This window comes from Crocodylus porosus, unplaced genomic scaffold, assembly GCF_001723895.1.
Source record: "Crocodylus porosus isolate Cpor-Errol unplaced genomic scaffold, CroPor_comp1, whole genome shotgun sequence".
Classification (NCBI taxonomy): domain Eukaryota; kingdom Metazoa; phylum Chordata; order Crocodylia; family Crocodylidae; genus Crocodylus; species Crocodylus porosus.
The window spans coordinates 67792335-67801300 of NW_017728906.1; positions in this window are offsets into that span (position 1 = coordinate 67792335).

Below are 8966 nucleotides of genomic sequence, written 5' to 3' on the forward strand. Positions count from 1 at the left end.
AAAAGGTACAGTATCAACTTACATCAGTAACCTAGTCATCAAAGCACTTGCTGAAGTAGGGGGTCAAGATTTCAAGCTCTCTTCTGCCTGAGAAGATGCAAACCCCACAATTTCTGCCTCCCAAACAGAATGCCTTAATACAGTAGAGCCCAATATTTGAGAGAGAAGGGCTGGCTGCTTGTGACCTGGAAGCGCCATGGGCTACCATTTTTCCAGTATGGGAGGCTACAGAATGAATAGCCTTCTAACTCCATTAATTTTGCATTCTTTTGCTGTACAGTGAGCCAGCTTTAGCAGAAGTAGAGGATGTGTTCTTCATCCTAGTCTATAATTTGGTGGTCAGATACTATCCTGAGAGTGAGGCAATCTCCCACTTCCTTGAGAAGTGCTTTAACCACAATTATTATGTTAAAGATGGTCAGAACCACATCTACTCCAGCTACATTAAAAAAGAGGGAGCCCCTTTTCCACTCAATTTTTTCAGAGAATACTTGTAGGCACCTATGCTAAGGAGAGGACTACAAACTCTGGAACCCAAGGAAATGGAAACACCTCCTTTGTAATCTTGTTCCAAGCACATTTGCTCCAGGAGTGTAAGAGGTTCAGACAGTCATCTGTGCTTCAGTGTTTCTTATTGGCAGGTTCAAGGCAGCTCCCTACTCAGTGTACAGATTTCTTTGGATTACCCTGCTGAAGTGCCTACGTTTCTGTACAGCGTACAGAACTCTTAACCTTCCCCATTCAATATAGATGGAACCTAGGGCCAGGTGAATAACTCTAGGTTTTGGATTCCACTCTGGGGCCAAGTACTTCACTGTCAGACCTTGGAAGAAGCTAAGTCTTTCTTTCAATCTGGCCCTTAGATACTTCAATTCTAAACACTGTAACACAGAGTAATTCTTTGTTGTCCTGTTGCCCACTGGAATTCACATCCCCAGGTTAGATACCTAGCCTTCTCATATCCATGGAGAATTAGGAACTATTTTATCAAGTAACTATATAAATGCACAAAGCATACATTATAAACTAAAATATATGTCTTTCTTCTTCTTAGGTGAGCACTAAACTAGAGAATAATTATCATACATGCTCTTTCTTCCCCTGGCCTAATGAATCATCTTATGTGAAGTAGAACTGCTTCAAACAGGAGAGACCAAGAGCTCTCCCCCTGGATACCTGGTAGTCTTGCAGTTAAGACATTCACTTGGGGCCCTGGAGGTGTGGTTTTGAATACCCTCTGATAGGAGGGAATTGAATTCAGGTCTCCCACATAGGGAGTGAGCAATCTCATCACTAAGCTATTGGATAAAAGGTGGGGGGAGTGGGGATACCACCTGACCTGCTCTGCCAGCATGCTTGAACTACCAGGGATTCCTCATGCTGCTTAGGTATGAACTAGGGGCCAGATCCTATTCCAGCTATAAAGTGTACAGGTAAAGTTAGAAGCTGAATATGACCCAATTCCTATCCTGCTCAGGTCCTTGCAAAATTTTATACTCCTACTTTTATATCAAACCATCATTCTAGCCTTAAAGCTAAGTCACAAAAAGCAGTAAACCAGAAGTAGGTCCACTGATCTTCCATTAATATTTCTTTTGTGGACTCAAGAGGTGCGTCCAGACATGCAGGCACGTACGCTCACAGCAGGCCAAATGGAATGGCACAAATTGGAGCAGGAATTTTTGCGTCAGTGTAAAGGCTTGGACAAGCACTTTGGTGTGGGGCAAGTTATGCCACTTGGGGCAAAATAATCCTGCCCAGCTCCTCCTGGATCTGCAGCCAGGGGCAGTTAGAGGCTGGGGCCAGCACCTGTGCTGGCCCCAGCACTATAAAAAAAATGCCCTGGCAAGCAGTTCTTGGATACTTGTTCTCAGGATCTTCTGGGGCCTAGCCAGTTGGTATCTGGGGACACTACCCTTTGTGCCAGCTGGACTGCTGAAGCAGCCTTGAGAGTTCCCTGCACCCTCTACCCACTGCAGCAGTCTGGCAGTTGGGACTGCTGCCTGGCTATGACCTGCTGCCACCTGCAACGGCATGTGGCCCCAAGGCTGAATGCCTGCCAGACCCAGCTGGGGACTGCACAGCCAGAGCAGAAGCATCTCCACCTCTGGGCCAGCTGCCAGTGGGCTGTGGCTGCACAGTTGGCCTTTGTGCAGCACTACTACCACCCTGCCATTTGAGCAGGTATTGCCTGGAAGATGTTCCCAGTGATGTGGCCTGCTTTGAACTGTCAAAGCATGTCATCCTGGCCCCAAGTCATCAGGAGGTCAGCCACTGCCAGCCAGGTCCCAGATGCCAGCCCTGAGCAGGCTCCTCTGCCTGGATCCTGCCACTTGCCTCCCTAGCAGGAATTCTGGTGGCCCCTATTTAAAAACTGCAAAATCTCTGATATAAAAGCCCAAATTCACTCTTTTAAATACCCCAAACCCATGTTCTTCCACAATTAAAACAAAAGATCACTATATAGAAAGAAAGAGAAAGGGAGATTTAAGGATAGATCAGTTGGGCAATGTTTTATTGATAGATTTACTATTTTAAAGCAATTTGGAAGCCTACCAGTGTCTCTATCATTATAATAAAATAAATTATAAATATCTATATGTTTTACTGTTTGCTTTTGGTTTTCTTATCATGGAACAATTAGAGCTCCCCCGACCCCTTCACTAGGCACATGCAAGTCGACAGCAATACAATCCGGCTTCAAATCTGACCGCTTCAGTTGGCAGTGATCCAATCTGGAGCTCCAGACTGGGTTTCCGCCTCAAGCCGGCTGAAGCCATAGGGAGATCCAGCCATAGGGTATAATGGGCAAATCAATGAAATATCTATAACTTTGGGGGGTTTTGTCCAATTCAGATGAAACTTGCAGGGATGGTAGCCTCTGCTGAGATCATAAAACCTGCCAGTTTCAAGAAGATCAGTTCAGGGGTTTGGGGGGGAACTGTACCCCGAATTTTTGAAAGCCAAACTCCTGTCACGTCTACGTGTTACACCACAGGGGGGTCAAACTGCAGGGGCGGTAGCTCTTACTGAGGCCACAAAGCCTGCCAGGTTTCAAGAAGATCAGTGCAGGGGTTTGGGAGGAACTGTACCTCAGGCTGCGGGCAAGCAAAACTCATGCAATGGGTGACCCTGTGTGTGTTAAGGTGCAGCAGGGTGACAGCTGCAGGGATGGTAGCTCCTGCTCAGGCCACACCACTTGCCTGCTGTTGAGGAGATTGGTGCAGGGAGTTCTGGGGCCCTGCACCCCTAGCTGCTGACAGGCAACACTCGTGCCACGGGTGCTTCTGGGACTGACTGTGTCAGCTCCGAACTGCTTCGGGAAACCTAACGAAGCCAACGCTTTGAGCCAGACATGCTGCTTCAGATCCCAAAGTGTCCAAAGCTTCTCTGGATCTGAAGCTCTGTCTGAAGCCTCGCACAGCCCTACCCTACACTGACCAGGATGTGGGAACAGTTGCCCATGCACCCACAACTCCTGCCAGCAAATCTCATCCTGTCTGCAGATGGGCACAATGGACATGTAATGGGGGGATGTGGGGTTTGTAGGAGGGGGTGGGACAGGGCATGGTGTGGTGTGATGAGAGTGGGTGTGTGATGCAGCCCCCTGGAGCCCCCAGCCCACACACCTGTGATAGGCAGCACCAGCTTTGAGGCGATCAGGGCTGTACCGTGCCATGGGGGAACTGGCAGCAGCAGGTCCCAAGCGCCCCATGGCTGCTGCTGCTGTGGGGGTGGGGGGGACCGTGTACCCTGTGGGGGACCCATGCCCCCCAACCAACCCTCCTGCACCCACACACAATTGCACCCCACAGTTCCCCCACACAAGCACATCTCCCCCACAGCCCCTACTTACCCCCAACAGTGCCTGGGTCCTGATCCTCGCTGTGCTTCTGCTTGCGCCAGCATGCTAAGAGTGTAAGCCCCATGTGCTGGGGCAGCAGAAGCATGTAGAGAAGCTCTGTCCAGAAATCAGAGTGTCTCTCCAGAGGACCAGCTTCCTGCTTACCTCAGGGCACAGTGTGCAACTGTGCCCTGCCCTGCTTTTTTCCCCTGGGTTTTTTTTTTTATACCTGGATATCCAGCCATCACATTTTCAGCTCACACTAAATATGCAGCACAAGAAACATTTTTCAATTTGCAGCATGCTTCTTGTGGCATCTTAAACTGGTTTGTGATGCTGCAAGAGGCATGTGCATGCTTGTCTGCAAATGAGGCAATGAAGCCACCCTGGGGGCATCCCCGGCTGCTGCTCTCAAATACACCAGAAGCAAAGAGCTTGGGAGTGACAGCAGGTAGAATTTCAGAGTCTGTTGTTGGAAGCCCATGTAAGGTCCTTGCAATACATTGTAAAGAAGCAACACCATAATGGAGTCTTTACTCAGTTTCTTTGATCTGTTATTTAGTTATTTGTAGTAACTGGTTACTTACCACCATATTTCCTACATGGAAGAGCATACCAGTAGTCTCATGCCTTCGCTCTTACTCTTTTGCTTAAATGGTGTTGCCCAACAACTGAGTGAGGAAATAGAAAGATGGCCTAGTAAGGATCACAAAAATGAGGTTACAAGGTTACTTACTTGTGTGTATTTCTTCTTCCAAGACATATTCCACAATATTAGCAAAACCTAAAAAAATTCCTTTCTATGGTAAATGTTTTCCAGACACCCTCTGTAGTTAGTCCCCTGTGCCATTACGTGAACATTTCTCATCTCTCCAAAACCTGCACTAAGCTAGTAAACCAGAAACCTATCAATATTATTCATATTGGCAGAGGGGCATAACCTGTTTCCTTAGCTGTTTGAAGATGCAGGAGCCCTATGAATAAATCAATTATGTGTGTCTAGAGTTGCATAGCAAAACATTAAATTCTAGTGATATCATCATGCATTTTGATGGGGCTCAGCGGAGACCCATGCCTTCTCCTTATGCTTCTGTCTGAGTTCCTAGAAGAGAGCGGCAGGCTGGGACCCATTTCCTTTGTCTAGTCTTACAGGAAGGCTCTAGGCAATGATTAAATTTCAAAGATAGTAATAGACATTTCTTCTCTCAATCTGTATGACTAAAAGGCTAGACAGAAAGGCTATAGGAACCTCATGCTACTGGGTGGGTTCATGGGAGTCTGGGAGAGAAGAGTTCCTTTGGAGAGGGAGGGCAGGGGTTAACATTTACTGAGAGAAGATATAACATTTATACGAGGGATTTGGCATTTCATTTCCTGTCAAGAAGGACAGAAACTAGAATTTTTTTTGGTAATTTTAGCTTTTGCATCACATCCTTAGCTTCATCTACTCAAAAAGGTCATAGACCAGCAGTTCCCAAACTCTGACAGATTGTGCACCACCAATTAAAAATGACACAACCTTTAAGTACGACTACGCAGGGTGTGGGAGAGGTTTGTGAGGGGGTGTGGCTGTGTGCACGGGGGAGCACAGGGCATGTTGGGAGATTGAGTAGATGTGGGGAGTTGTGGGGACAGGGAGTGGATGTGTGGGGCTTGTGGGGTGTGAAGGAGGCAAGGGGTGTGTGGAGACCCCCTGCACTCCCCCCATGGTGCAGCACCAAGCCGGGGTGCTCAGGGAACCCAGAGGGGCACAGCCCTGACCAGCACTGCACATTGCAGTGAGGGGCACAACCTCTACCAGGCAGTCTGTATCTCCCATGCTCCCCGCATTTGTCAGGCATGGGAGGGAAGCCCTGTATGCTGGAGCTGGCTGCTTTCCACACACCCCGGGGAAAGGCACCTGGAGTTTTCCTCCTGTGCCATACAGCCCAGCAGGGAAGGCAGCCGGTTCCAGCATGTGAGGCTTCCCTCCCATACCCAGTGAGTGCAAGATCTGCGCATGCATACAGGGAGCACTGGCAATACGGATGGCCTGGCAGAGGCTGCGCCCCTCACTGCACGTGCAGCACCGGTCAGAGCCGCACCCCAGAGGGCACCTGCACCAGGCACAGGTGCCCTGAGCACCCTCATCTTCTGGTGCCACGTACCACTGACAGGTTTTCTGCGTACCACTGGGGTGCACATACCAGATTGAGAACCACAGTCATAGACAATACAAGAACACAAAAAAGCAATTGAGTATCTCAAGCAGCATGGAGTCTATGGAGACAATCAAGCAAACAGAACAAGAAAAGGCATCATCTTTTCTACATATAATGCATTTTTCCTACAGGAATGCTTTCTTTCATAGAGACTCACAGGTCTGAAACACTATGGAGTTGTGTTGTTTTACATAACAGACAGAGGATGAAAGTGAAAACTTATAACCTCTTTGCTTCCTTATACCCCTTTTCTTCATTTTCTGTTTAAAGGAAAGTTTCCACTGGGAAGTTTCATTGCAAAAGCAGCTTATTCAATGAGTAAAACAAAAAAAGTGGAAGAGACATAAGAAAATAGAGAAAAAAAATCTGGTTTTGAAGGAGAAGTTACAAAAAGCAACTCCTTAATAAGCACCTCTGCAGAATAAAATGCATGTAAAAAAAAAAAGAATAAATTGGTACTTAAACAGCAAGTGTTCCTAGATTCCTTCTCATCCAGAAATACTCTTGCAGAATACAACAGTAGGATGTATGTCAGGTATCCCCAGATATTATTGCCATTGGTATGGCATTAGTAAAGCAGTTAGCTAGGACTATGAGGCTGGTGTTTTAGCTTTTAAAATGAATGTGAATTATTCCGAGAAATTTATTCTGAGGTTGACATTTGACTCAGTTTCATTCATTTTACAAATATAGAGCTTTACACTAACTGATGGCTATTGCTTTGAAGATGACTCAAAGAAATGTAAAGTCCACTCTAGCCTTGCAGCTCACTGGGCTACGTGGATAATGTATGCCAAATCTTGTAGCCAACGGCAAAGAGGAAAATGGCTTGGCAAGCACAATGGCTGGCTACTGTCAATTTTCCAGCCTAAATGACAAGTTATATATTGATAGCTGAGCTGAACAGGTCTAAATTGACTACCTGTCACACAAGCCAGAAGCAAAGCTGAAACTTATACCTCTGCAGCAATGTACCTGCTCCTACATCTCGTTAAAAATGACAGAGGGAAATGTGTGAGAGAGGATGTATTTTAAAGCTTCATTTTCTCAGAATGTTTATGAAAGTGCACTGGCAAAATATTTTTTTTTTTTTTAATTTCCTTCACTTCCTCAGAAATCAGAAGTCTAAATCCAACAGGTTAAAAGATGGAAAAATAAATAGAAAGAAAAATTCATCAATTTAAAATTAGCAGATACTCCGCTAAGAATTCTTAGTATTAAAAACTCATATCTTGAGCAGGGATGTTTCCCCATTAAAAAAAAAAAATTTGATTTTGGGGGTAAATGTCTTAAGGGTACCATCAGAGAAAAGTTTCGTCAGATAATTCAACAGTGCCTCCTTCTGCCTCACATATGGGCTTCAGAGTCTTCATTTCATTTATCTGTGAAATAATTTAACAACTCTGTCCCAGTTTTCTCATATGTAAAAAAGGCAAGGACAAAATCCAGCATCATTTGAGATGCATGGATGAACATTTCTATGAAAAAGTAATTGAAAGTCAGCAAGAAATTTAGACAAATTTCTGCTTTTCCTGGTCTCTCCCATAGCTCCTATTTTCAGATTCAGATTCCTTCTCATGCAAGATTCAGCAAAAGAGGAGGCAGGAAATGTTGAGGACAAGACAACAAGTGGTATGATTTCTATTTCTGGTGCCTTGTTGCCTAACTACTTGTTCCATTTGAAATACTCTCACACTAAGTCCTTCTTCCTCCTTTTAAATTTCACAGTAATATCTGAAAGCACTTTCACAGGCCAACCCAAATGAAACATAATCACACAGTGCCTCTGTTTTCCCCTGTACTTTCTTACGAAATAAAGACAAGATTATTTGGGGCATATATATATATGTCAGTTGAAGAAGATGAACTCTTTCATAATGTACTCTTTGCTGCTGCATTTTAGTAATCCTACTAAATCAGTCAAATAATGGTGGGTCATACAATTTAGTCAACAGGAACACAAGATATATTTCCAACTGACACTATAATAGTGTAGAAAAGTTACACCAGAGGTAAGGTATATAGGGCACTTCCATCTAGTTTTAATAATTACTGTAGAAACTTGATAACTTTAGTAAGCCATCGCAATATGTACACTCATATCAGATCATATAAGGCTGAAAAAAAGCATCTCATTTCCTCAATATCTAGCTAGGATCTTTCCAAAGAATTAATAAATGTTTAAGTGTATGAGAAGTTTGTCCACTGAAATGTTGCTCACAGGCCCTAAAATACCATTCTGCACATTCATTTTGGACAAGACTGTCACAAGTCTCACACAGAGACCCAGGGGCTTCAAAAAATCAAAATGTGTACAATAATGAAGCATTTAGGAGCAAAGATAGAATTTGAGGGCCTTAGTAGAGGAGCTTGAAATACAATGAAAACCCAGATTAAAAATGGAGGTAAGCAAATTCTAGGACTTGGAACCTCACATAATTAAAGCAATTAGTTCAGTGGATGTTTTTGCACTGTTATGGGAATTCTCTACTAGATTCTTGCACCTATTGAAGTTCTAAAGCATTTAAAGCATTCCATGTTGTATTAACACTCTATTGCACAAACTTACACAGTTTTCCTTTTTTTCCTAAAGCATGCGTTGAGACTGGACCTGCACCCACCAGATAATTTACTTTGGCAGTTGTAACCTTGTGTATATAAGTCTTTAGAGCTAATGATTGCAAACATAACTTGCACAGTGTGGACTAAATGTAAGCTAATTTTTCATGTGTCTAGGTGGAAGAGAGTCAGAAACAATAGTTCAAAGAGCATGTATGCTTACTTCACCTAGCTGGACTGGTAGCTCATCACCAAATCACTGTAGCAATCCAGTTGCAAGACAGGAGGACGAAAGAAGGGACATGAGGAATACTTTTTTCTTTTCTTTGGTCTTTTCTTAGCTCTAACCTTCACTTGGGCTT